The 10,000-nt window shown below is 41.4% G+C and overlaps 16 non-coding genes and 8 pseudogenes across 16 annotated transcripts; all 24 read right to left on the bottom strand.

The window, feature by feature from the left end:
• The window catches only part of LOC135725771 (5S ribosomal RNA), a 119-nt pseudogene extending 11 nt beyond the window's left edge, over positions 1–108 (bottom strand).
• Positions 109–233: 125 nt separating this feature from the next.
• On the bottom strand, positions 234–352 carry LOC135722706 (5S ribosomal RNA). The gene has a single exon (XR_010522432.1). It is a non-coding gene; the product is annotated as a 5S ribosomal RNA (ribosomal RNA).
• Positions 353–478: 126 nt separating this feature from the next.
• LOC135722705 (5S ribosomal RNA) lies at positions 479–597 on the bottom strand. Its single transcript, XR_010522431.1, has one exon. It is a non-coding gene; the product is annotated as a 5S ribosomal RNA (ribosomal RNA).
• Positions 598–717: 120 nt separating this feature from the next.
• On the bottom strand, positions 718–836 carry LOC135762604 (5S ribosomal RNA; annotated as a pseudogene).
• A 126-nt stretch (positions 837–962) lies between these two features.
• On the bottom strand, positions 963–1,081 carry LOC135761982 (5S ribosomal RNA). The gene has a single exon (XR_010538553.2). It is a non-coding gene; the product is annotated as a 5S ribosomal RNA (ribosomal RNA).
• A 125-nt stretch (positions 1,082–1,206) lies between these two features.
• Positions 1,207–1,325, bottom strand: LOC135762153 (5S ribosomal RNA; annotated as a pseudogene).
• Positions 1,326–1,445: 120 nt separating this feature from the next.
• LOC135762952 (5S ribosomal RNA) lies at positions 1,446–1,564 on the bottom strand. Its single transcript, XR_010539486.2, has one exon. It is a non-coding gene; the product is annotated as a 5S ribosomal RNA (ribosomal RNA).
• A 126-nt stretch (positions 1,565–1,690) lies between these two features.
• LOC135762397 (5S ribosomal RNA) lies at positions 1,691–1,809 on the bottom strand. Its single transcript, XR_010538954.2, has one exon. It is a non-coding gene; the product is annotated as a 5S ribosomal RNA (ribosomal RNA).
• A 125-nt stretch (positions 1,810–1,934) lies between these two features.
• On the bottom strand, positions 1,935–2,053 carry LOC135762111 (5S ribosomal RNA). Its single transcript, XR_010538676.2, has one exon. It is a non-coding gene; the product is annotated as a 5S ribosomal RNA (ribosomal RNA).
• Positions 2,054–2,178: 125 nt separating this feature from the next.
• On the bottom strand, positions 2,179–2,297 carry LOC135763029 (5S ribosomal RNA). The gene has a single exon (XR_010539498.1). It is a non-coding gene; the product is annotated as a 5S ribosomal RNA (ribosomal RNA).
• A 124-nt stretch (positions 2,298–2,421) lies between these two features.
• LOC135763007 (5S ribosomal RNA) lies at positions 2,422–2,540 on the bottom strand (annotated as a pseudogene).
• A 120-nt stretch (positions 2,541–2,660) lies between these two features.
• Positions 2,661–2,779, bottom strand: LOC135725961 (5S ribosomal RNA; annotated as a pseudogene).
• A 126-nt stretch (positions 2,780–2,905) lies between these two features.
• LOC135725699 (5S ribosomal RNA) lies at positions 2,906–3,024 on the bottom strand (annotated as a pseudogene).
• Positions 3,025–3,144: 120 nt separating this feature from the next.
• On the bottom strand, positions 3,145–3,263 carry LOC135723929 (5S ribosomal RNA). The gene has a single exon (XR_010523608.1). It is a non-coding gene; the product is annotated as a 5S ribosomal RNA (ribosomal RNA).
• A 125-nt stretch (positions 3,264–3,388) lies between these two features.
• On the bottom strand, positions 3,389–3,507 carry LOC135722701 (5S ribosomal RNA). Its single transcript, XR_010522427.1, has one exon. It is a non-coding gene; the product is annotated as a 5S ribosomal RNA (ribosomal RNA).
• A 125-nt stretch (positions 3,508–3,632) lies between these two features.
• On the bottom strand, positions 3,633–3,751 carry LOC135722700 (5S ribosomal RNA). The gene has a single exon (XR_010522426.1). It is a non-coding gene; the product is annotated as a 5S ribosomal RNA (ribosomal RNA).
• Positions 3,752–3,876: 125 nt separating this feature from the next.
• LOC135724123 (5S ribosomal RNA) lies at positions 3,877–3,995 on the bottom strand. The gene has a single exon (XR_010523795.1). It is a non-coding gene; the product is annotated as a 5S ribosomal RNA (ribosomal RNA).
• A 126-nt stretch (positions 3,996–4,121) lies between these two features.
• Positions 4,122–4,240, bottom strand: LOC135723553 (5S ribosomal RNA). Its single transcript, XR_010523252.1, has one exon. It is a non-coding gene; the product is annotated as a 5S ribosomal RNA (ribosomal RNA).
• Positions 4,241–4,366: 126 nt separating this feature from the next.
• On the bottom strand, positions 4,367–4,485 carry LOC135722699 (5S ribosomal RNA). The gene has a single exon (XR_010522425.1). It is a non-coding gene; the product is annotated as a 5S ribosomal RNA (ribosomal RNA).
• A 126-nt stretch (positions 4,486–4,611) lies between these two features.
• Positions 4,612–4,730, bottom strand: LOC135725576 (5S ribosomal RNA; annotated as a pseudogene).
• A 125-nt stretch (positions 4,731–4,855) lies between these two features.
• On the bottom strand, positions 4,856–4,974 carry LOC135722698 (5S ribosomal RNA). The gene has a single exon (XR_010522424.1). It is a non-coding gene; the product is annotated as a 5S ribosomal RNA (ribosomal RNA).
• A 125-nt stretch (positions 4,975–5,099) lies between these two features.
• LOC135725417 (5S ribosomal RNA) lies at positions 5,100–5,218 on the bottom strand (annotated as a pseudogene).
• Positions 5,219–5,338: 120 nt separating this feature from the next.
• On the bottom strand, positions 5,339–5,457 carry LOC135724862 (5S ribosomal RNA). Its single transcript, XR_010524517.1, has one exon. It is a non-coding gene; the product is annotated as a 5S ribosomal RNA (ribosomal RNA).
• A 126-nt stretch (positions 5,458–5,583) lies between these two features.
• On the bottom strand, positions 5,584–5,702 carry LOC135722697 (5S ribosomal RNA). Its single transcript, XR_010522423.1, has one exon. It is a non-coding gene; the product is annotated as a 5S ribosomal RNA (ribosomal RNA).
• Positions 5,703–10,000: the final 4,298 nt, after the last annotated feature.

Here is a 10,000-nt window from a genome sequence, read left to right as displayed (position 1 = left end):
ACTGGTATTCCCAGGCGGTCTCCCATCCAAGTACTAACCAGGCCCGACCCTGCTTGGCTTCCGAGATCAGACGAGAGCGGGCGTGCTCAGGGTGGTGTGGCCATAAGCGAGTGCTGACTCGCTTCGATAGACACTTCAAGACTTATGTGGCAACGCCATGACATCAGTGAACGCTTACAGAAAGGTCGCATTCATGGGAAAAAATGACATAAAAAAATAATTAATTAATTAAATGCTTACAGCACCTGGTATTCCCAGGCGGTCTCCCATCCAAGTACTAACCAGGCCCGACCCTGCTTGGCTTCCGAGATCAGACGAGAGCGGGCGTGCTCAGGGTGGTGTGGCCGTAAGCGAGTGCTGACTCGATTCGAGAGACACTTCAAGGCTAATGTGGCAACGCAATGACATCGGTAAATGGTTACAGAAAGGACGCATTCATGGGAAAAAATGACATAAAAAAAATTATTAATTAATTAAATGCTTACAGCACCTGGTATTCCCAGGCGGTCTCCCATCCAAGTACTAACCAGGCCCGACCCTGCTTGGCTTCCGAGATCAGACGAGAGCGGGCGTGCTCAGGGTGGTGTGGCCGTAAGCGAGTGCAGACTTGATTCGAGAGACACTTCAAAACTAATGTGGCAACGCCATGCCATGGGAGAACGCTTTCAGAAAGGACGCATTCATGGGAAAAATGACATAAAAAATTAATTAATTAAATTCTTACAGCACCAGGTATTCCCAGGCGGTCTCCCATCCAAGTACTAACCAGACCCGACCCTGCTTGGCTTCCGAGATCAGACGAGAGCGGGCGTGCTCAGGGTGGTGTGGCCGTAAACGAGTGCTGACTCGATTCGAGAGACACTTCAAGGCTAATGTGGCAACGCAATGACATCGGTAAATGGTTACAGAAAGGACGCATTCATGGGAAAAAATGACATAAAAAAAATAATTAATTAATTAAATGCTTACAGCACCTGGTATTCCCAGGCGGTCTCCCATCCAAGTACTAACCAGGCCCGACCCTGCTTGGCTTCCGAGATCAGACGAGAGCGGGCTTGCTCAGGGTGGTGTGGCCGTAAGCGAGTGCTGACTCGCTTCGATAGACACTTCAAGACTTATGTGGCAACGCCATGACATCAGTGAACGCTTACAGAAAGATCGCATTCATGGGAAAAAATGACATAAAAAAATAATTAATTAATTAAATGCTTAGAGCACCTGGTATTCCCAGGCGGTCTCCCATCCAAGTACTAACCAGGCCCGACCCTGCTTGGCTTACGAGATCAGACGAGAGCGGGCGTGCTCAGGGTGGCGTGGCCGTAAGCGAGTGCTGACTTGATTCGAGAGACACTTCAAAACTAATGTGGCAACGCCATGCCATGGGAGAACGCTTACAGAAAGGACGGACTCATGGGAAAAATGACATAAATAATTAATTAATTTAATTCTTACAGCACCAGGTATTCCCAGGCGGTCTCCCATCCAAGTACTAACCAGGCCCGACCCTGCTTGGCTTCCGAGATCAGACGAGAGCGGGCGTGCTCAGGGTGGTGTGGCCGTAAACGAGTGCTGACTCGATTCGAGAGACACTTCAAGGCTAATGTGGCAACGCAATGACATCGGTAAATGGTTACAGAAAGGACGCATTCATGGAAAAAAATGACATAAAAAAAATAATTAATTAATTAAATGCTTACAGCACCTGGTATTCCCAGGCGGTCTCCCATCCAAGTACTAACCAGGCCCGACCCTGCTTGGCTTCCGAGATCAGACGAGAGCGGGCGTGCTCAGGGTGGTGTGGCCGTAAGCGAGTGCTGACTCGCTTCGATAGACACTTCAAGACTTATGTGGCAACGCCATGACATCAGTGAACGCTTACAGAAAGGTCGCATTCATGGGAAAAAATGACATAAAAAAATAATTAATTAATTAAATGCTTACAGCACCTGGTATTCCCAGGCGGTCTCCCATCCAAGTACTAACCAGGCCCGACCCTGCTTGGCTTCCGAGATCATACGAGAGCGGGCGTGCTCAGGGTGGTGTGGCCGTAAGCGAGTGCTGACTCGATTCGAGAGACACTTCAAGGCTAATGTGGCAACGCAATGACATCGGTAAATGGTTACAGAAAGGACGCATTCATGGGAAAAAATGACATAAAAAAATTATTAATTAATTAAATGCTTACAGCACCTGGTATTCCCAGGCGGTCTCCCATCCAAGTACTAACCAGGCCCGACCCTGCTTGGCTTCCGAGATCAGACGAGAGCGGGCGTGCTCAGGGTGGTGTGGCCGTAAGCGAGTGCCGACTCGAATCGACAGACACTTCAAGACTTATGTGGCAACGCCATGACATCAGTGAACGCTTACAGAAAGAACGCATTCATGGGAAAAAATGACATAAATAAATATTTAATTAATAAATGCTTACAGCACCTGGTATTCCCAGGCAATCTCCCATCCAAGTACTAACCAGGCCCGACCCTGCTTGGCTTCCGAGATCAGACGAGAGCGGGCGTGCTCAGGGTGGTGTGGCCGTAAGCGAGTGCGGACTTGATTCGAGAGACACTTCAAAACTAATGTGGCAACGGCATGCCATGGGAGAACGCTTACAGAAAGGACGCATTCATGGGAAAAATGACATAAAAAATTAATTAATTAAATTCTTACAGCACCAGGTATTCCCAGGCGGTCTCCCATCCAAGTACTAACCAGGCCCGACCCTGCTTGGCTTCCGAGATCAGACAAGAGCGGGCGTGCTCAGGGTGGTGTGGCCGTAAACGAGTGCTGACTCGATTCGAGAGACACTTCAAGGCTAATGTGGCAACGCAATGACATCGGTAAATGGTTACAGAAAGGACGCATTCATGGGAAAAACTGACATAAAAAAAATAATTAATTAATTAAATGCTTACAGCACCTGGTATTCCCAGGCGGTCTCCCATCCAAGTACTAACCAGGCCCGACCCTGCTTGGCTTACGAGATCAGACGAGAGCGGGCGTGCTCAGGGTGGCGTGGCCGTAAGCGAGTGCTGACTTGATTCGAGAGACACTTCAAAACTAATGTGGCAACGCCATGCCATGGGAGAACGCTTACAGAAAGGACGCATTCATGGGAAAAATGACATAAATAATTAATTAATTTAATTCTTACAGCACCAGGTATTCCCAGGCGGTCTCCCATCCAAGTACTAACCAGGCCCGACCCTGCTTGGCTTCCGAGATCAGACGAGAGCGGGCGTGCTCAGGGTGGTGTGGCCGTAAGCGAGTGCTGACACGCTTCGATAGACACTTCAAGACTTATGTGGCAACGCCATGACATCAGTGAACGCTTACAGAAAGGTCGCATTCATGGGAAAAAATGACATAAAAAAATAATTAATTAATTAAATGCTTACAGCACCTGGTATTCCCAGGCGGTCTCCCATCCAAGTACTAACCAGGCCCGACCCTGCTTGGCTTCCGAGATCAGACGAGAGCGGGCGTGCTCAGGGTGGTGTGGCCGTAAGCGAGTGCTGACTCGATTCGAGAGACACTTCAAGGCTAATGTGGCAACGCAATGACATCGGTAAATGGTTACAGAAAGGACGCATTCATGGGAAAATATGACATAAATAAATATTTAATTAATTAAATGCTTACAGCACCTGGTATTCCCAGGCGGTCTCCCATCCAAGTACTAACCAGGCCCGACCCTGCTTGGCTTCCGAGATCAGACGAGAGCGGGCGTGCTCAGGGTGGTGTGGCCGTAAGCGAGTGCTGACTCGCTTCGATAGACACTTCAAGACTTATGTGGCAACGCCATGACATCGGTGAACGCTTACAGAAAGATCGCATTCATGGGAAAAAATGACATAAAAAAATTATTAATTAATTAAATGCTTACAGCACCTGGTATTCCCAGGCGGTCTCCCATCCAAGTACTAACCAGGCCCGACCCTGCTTGGCTTACGAGATCAGACGAGAACGGGCGTGCTCAGGGTGGTGTGGCCGTAAGCGAGTGCTGACTCGATTCGAGAGACACTTCAAGGCTAATGTGGCAACGCAATGACATCGGTAAATGGTTACAGAAAGGACGCATTCATGGGAAAAAATGACATAAAAAAAATAATTAATTAATTAAATGCTTACAGCACCTGGTATTCCCAGGCGGTCTCCCATCCAAGTACTAACCAGGCCCGACCCTGCTTGGCTTCCGAGATCAGACGAGAGCGGGCGTGCTCAGGGTGGTGTGGCCATAAGCGAGTGCTGACTCAATTCGAGAGACACTTCAAGGCTAATGTGGCAACGCAATGACATCGGTAAATGGTTACAGAAAGGACGCATTCATGGGAAAAAATGACATAAAAAAAATTATTAATTAATTAAATGCTTACAGCACCTGGTATTCCCAGGCGGTCTCCCATCCAAGTACTAACCAGGCCCGACCCTGCTTGGCTTCCGAGATCAGACGAGAGCGGGCGTGCTCAGGGTGGTGTGGCCGTAAGCGAGTGCTGACTCGATTCGAGAGACACTTCAAGGCTAATGTGGCAACGCAATGACATCGGTAAATGGTTACAGAAAGGACGCATTCATGGGAAAAAATGACATAAAAAAAATTATTAATTAATTAAATGCTTACAGCACCTGGTATTCCCAGGCGGTCTCCCATCCAAGTACTAACCAGGCCCGACCCTGCTTGGCTTCCGAGATCAGACGATAGCGGGCGTGCTCAGGGTGGTGTGGCCGTAAGCGAGTGCAGACTTGATTCGAGAGACACTTCAAAACTAATGTGGCAACGCCATGCCATGGGAGAACGCTTACAGAAAGGACGCATTCATGGGAAAATATGACATAAATAAATATTTAATTAATTAAATGCTTACAGCACCTGGTATTCCCAGGCGGTCTCCCATCCAAGTACTAACCAGGCCCGACCCTGCTTGGCTTCCGAGATCAGACGAGAGCGGGCGTGCTCAGGGTGGTGTGGCCGTAAGCGAGTGCCGACTCGAATCGACAGACACTTCAAGACTTATGTGGCAACGCCATGACATCAGTGAACGCTTACAGAAAGAACGCATTCATGGGAAAAAATGACATAAATAAATATTTAATTAATTAAATGCTTACAGCACCTGGTATTCCCAGGCAATCTCCCATCCAAGTACTAACCAGGCCCGACCCTGCTTGGCTTCCGAGATCAGACGAGAGCGGGCGTGCTCAGGGTGGTGTGGCCGTAAGCGAGTGCGGACTTGATTCGAGAGACACTTCAAAACTAATGTGGCAACGGCATGCCATGGGAGAACGCTTTCAGAAAGGACGCATTCATGGGAAAAATGACATAAAAAATTAATTAATTAAATTCTTACAGCACCAGGTATTCCCAGGCGGTCTCCCATCCAAGTACTAACCAGGCCCGACCCTGCTTGGCTTCCGAGATCAGACGAGAGCGGGCGTGCTCAGGGTGGTGTGGCCGTAAACGAGTGCTGACTCGATTCGAGAGACACTTCAAGGCTAATGTGGCAACGCAATGACATCGGTAAATGGTTACAGAAAGGACGCATTCATGGGAAAAAATGACATAAAAAAAATAATTAATTAATTAAATGCTTACAGCACCTGGTATTCCCAGGCGGTCTCCCATCCAAGTACTAACCAGGCCCGACCCTGCTTGGCTTCCGAGATCAGACGAGAGCGGGCGTGCTCAGGGTGGTGTGGCCGTAAGCGAGTGCTGACTCGCTTCGATAGACACTTCAAGACTTATGTGGCAACGCCATGACATCAGTGAACGCTTACAGAAAGATCGCATTCATGGGAAAAAATGACATAAAAAAATAATTAATTAATTAAATGCTTAGAGCACCTGGTATTCCCAGGCGGTCTCCCATCCAAGTACTAACCAGGCCCGACCCTGCTTGGCTTCCGAGATCAGACGAGAGCGGGCGTGCTTTTTTTTTTTTTTTTTTTTTTTTTATTGAACGTTTCAATTCAATTTACAATATACATTATCAAATCACAAATTTACATACATACAGTAATTAAAAATAATAATAAAAACAACATAAGAATCAACTAACATCACCTCAATGGATGTCTGGCAAAGTCCAATCTAAGTCCTCAAGAATACAGCAAACCTCGGAAGTAAAAACCTTATAAAACACATTCTCATTTTCTTCACCTTTAAAATGCACATACAGTTTTTCAATATACATTTCAGATTTTCTCTTAAAGACATTCCATACCTCCATCACAGTTTTTTCCTTTTTTGCTACAATCCTTCTTTCCCATATTGCCCTTTTCATCAACATTATCCAAAGATTTATAAAAGCACTGTTTTTACTTGTCTTTGTCCATCCAAACATCACAATTTGATTCCAGTCCAATTCATTTTCATTCCATCGCTCTTCAAGAGCTTTGACCACATCATTACATTTGCTTAAAAAACTTTCCAACTCTTTGCAGTATAAAAACAAGTGTAAAATCCCTTCTTCCTTTTCATTACACACTTTGCACATTGCACTAGGTTCCATTCTTATCTTGTTTAAAATCAAATCAGTAAAAACCACTTTGTGTCTTATCATGTACTCTTCTGATTCTAGACTTGTTGCTACACATTTTCCTTTCATATTATTCCACATTTCTTCAGGTTTTAAATTTACAAATTTTTGTGTCCAGAAATCAGTCACAATTGGCTCTTTAAAAACAGAGTCTCTAAAAACACAATAAAACATCTTAATAGTACATTCCTTAAAGTCACACACTTTGTTATCCAAATTTACTCTTATTTCTTTCTCCTCACTTTCATTTTCTCGTTTTTCGACTCTTTCCAGCCATTCTTCAGGTATTGCTTGTTTTATCATTTCATATGAATTTAAAATTCCTGTTTTGCTGTATTCTTCCTTTGCCTCATCCATTGCATCAAAAATACATTGTACGGGTAAAAATCCTTCTTTCACTTCATATAAAATGTCTCTGACTCTTGTTATTCCCACCTCCATCCACTTCTTATAATAAATCACTTTGCCTTGCTTTAAAATGTTGTGATTTAAAAAAGAGGTTGATTTAAAATGTTTTCTCTCCCCCTGGGGTTAAAATCAACTTTTGGTAAAAAGTTTCCCCATGCACTTAAAAGCTCTCTATAAAATCCAGGCACATTTTCCGTCATCCACAGTTTTGTCTTCATCCATAAAATGTCATCCCCCATGTTAAAATTCCCACATCTGTTTAAAAAATATTTCATTGTTTTTTTCCACTCAGCATTATTCTCTTCTTGTAGGTATTTTTTGACCACTTTAACTCTCAGACTATTTTTTCTCTGCTCTATGTCCATTAATCCCAGCCCACCCCTCTCTATATCTCCTAAAATCGTGTTATGTGCTATTCTGGGGGGTTTTCCATTCCATAAAAAGTTTAAAAAACATTCCTTCAACCTCTTTTCTGTCCACATAGGCATTTCAGTTAAATATAAAACGTACCATAATTTAGAAACCATTAAAACATTTAAAACCAACACTTTTCCTTTTAAACTTAAATTCCTTAGTTTCCAAAAATTCAGTTTTCTCTCAATGTCAATAATCAGATTATTCCATACATCATCTCTTGTTTTCTTCTCATCTTTACCCATTAGAATTCCTAAAATTTTTATTTCTTCCACTTCTTTGAATTTAAAGCAATCTTCCAGACTAGTAGCATTACCAAATTTCATGTAAACAGTTTTGTCCTCGTTCACTTTACTTCCTGAACCCTTACAAAATTCATTAACAACATTCATAACTTCTTTGACACTTTCCTTCCCCTTTACAATTATTGTGGTATCATCAGCATACTGAAACACTTTACTTTTCTCACTTTCAATCCCCATTATCTTCTTGTTTTCTTTAATTGCTAGTCCTAATGGTTCAGATAGTAAAGAATATAGTAAGGCAGAGAGTGGACAACCCTGCCTCACTGATCTTGTAACATTAAAAGCATTCGATAAAAAACCATTACATTTAACTTTAGTCAGAGCACCCTTATATAAAATCTTGATCCATTTGATAAAATTCTCTCCAAAACCAAAACTCTTTAAAACATCAAATAAAAACACATGTTCCACCCTATCAAATGCCTTTTCAAAATCCAGACTAAACACATATCCTTCTTGTTTTTCTTTTGTCATATACCAAATAGTGTCCCTTATACTCATCGTCACATCTGCAATATCTCTTCCCTTCACAGCATAAGCCTGGTTTGTAGTTATTATTTTTGGCATTATTTCTTTCAATCTGTTAGCTAAAACCTTTGCAATTATTTTTAAGTCTGTGTTCAACATTGATATGGGTCTATAATTCTTTAAATCTGTCTTTTCACCTTTCTTTTTGTAAATGAGTTTCATTAATCCAATCCGCATTCTTTCATAAATTTCTTCCCTTTCAAAAATTTCTTTAAAAACCTCTTTTAAAATCTCTATTAAAATCCCTTTAAAACACTTATAAAATTCACTTCCTAAACCATCAATTCCTGGGCTTTTCTTTTTATTTAGTTCGTCAATCGCTTGTTCAATTTCTTCTGCTCTAAACTCTTGTTCACATTCCTCTTTATCTTCTTCGCTTACTTTTGCTTTTATTTTGTTAAGAAAATCAGTTTTTTCTTTCTCCTCTACTCCTCTTGCCTTAAAAAGATCTTCATAAAAATCCTTAATTTCTTTTAGAACATTTGCATTTCCCTGAACTATTTCTCCATTTTTTCCTTTTATCTCCTTTATCATTTCAGCATTCCCTTTCTTTTTTTCTAAATCAAAAAAGAATTTCGTACATTTTTCTCCTTCAACCATATACTGTGCTTTACTTCGTAATCTTGCTCCTTCATATTGCTTTTCCTCTACTTCTTTCAACTTTTCTTCGATTTCTTTGATCTTTTGAATGTCCTTATTTTCTTCATTTAATTCTTTTTCAAGACTTGCTTTCAATTCTTTCTCCTTAAACCTTTTACATTTTCGCACTAATTTACAATATTCAATTGAATATTTTTTGATAGCATACTTTACATTTTCCCACCATATTCTCTTATTTTCCGCATACATTACACTGTTTTTCTCATTCTCAATCATTTCTTTCACGCTTTCAACATAATGTTTGTCTTTCAAAATTTCTGTGTTTAAAACCCATACTCCAGGCCCTCTTTGTAATTTCTCCCAATCTATATTAAAAAATAAAAACTTGTGATCGCTTAAACTTGTCTCCTCATACTTAATATCTTCAATAAAATTCTCCACATTTCTTGTACATAAAATAAAATCAATCCTCGTATTACACACAAAATTCATCACAATTTGTCTTCTTGAAAACTCTTTTTTTCTTTGATTTCTTTCTCTCCACACATCAGTCATTTTAAAATCTTCCATTAAAAGTTTTAGTTCTTTTCTTCCCATATCACTCTTAAAAACCATTCCTTCCGCCATGTCTTGTTTGCTAAAAACTGTATTAAAATCTCCTGCTATTACAATTTCTTTATAATCCTTTAAAAACTCTCTTAAATGATTGAAAAAACCCTTCTTTTCTTTTTCCTCCGTCGGCGCATGTACATTAACAAAAACAATTTTCTTCCCCTCATAATTTACTTCTACAACCATACATTTTCCTTTTCCATCCTTGTATAAAACTTTACTCTCTTTAAAAACGTCACTTTTCATTAAAATTGCGACTCCTCTTCCACATTTTCCATCACCGTTATTATGTAAAATCCATCCTTCCCATTTCTTTCGATAGTCCATTAAAATATCATCTTTCCAGTTTGTTTCCTGCAGTAAAATGATGTCCTGATTTTTAAAATGATCAGTTACTCTTTCAAATTTCTTAAAATCTAAAAGTCCCCTCGCGTTAAAAGTCACACATCGTAAAACCATTAAAAAAATAAATAAAATAAAAACCTTAAATACCATCATCTCAGTCCATCTCCTCTCCTCGCCTTAACACCTCAAATCTATTTTCTCTTGTCAATTGGGACTTTAATTTCTTTTTCCGCGCATTATCAATATTTGGCGTTA

This window comes from Paramisgurnus dabryanus, chromosome 9 (assembly GCF_030506205.2).
Source record: "Paramisgurnus dabryanus chromosome 9, PD_genome_1.1, whole genome shotgun sequence".
Taxonomy (NCBI): Eukaryota; Metazoa; Chordata; class Actinopteri; order Cypriniformes; family Cobitidae; genus Paramisgurnus; species Paramisgurnus dabryanus.
Note: the sequence above shows the minus strand (reverse complement) of the source record. Positions and strands in the feature narration are given on the sequence as shown.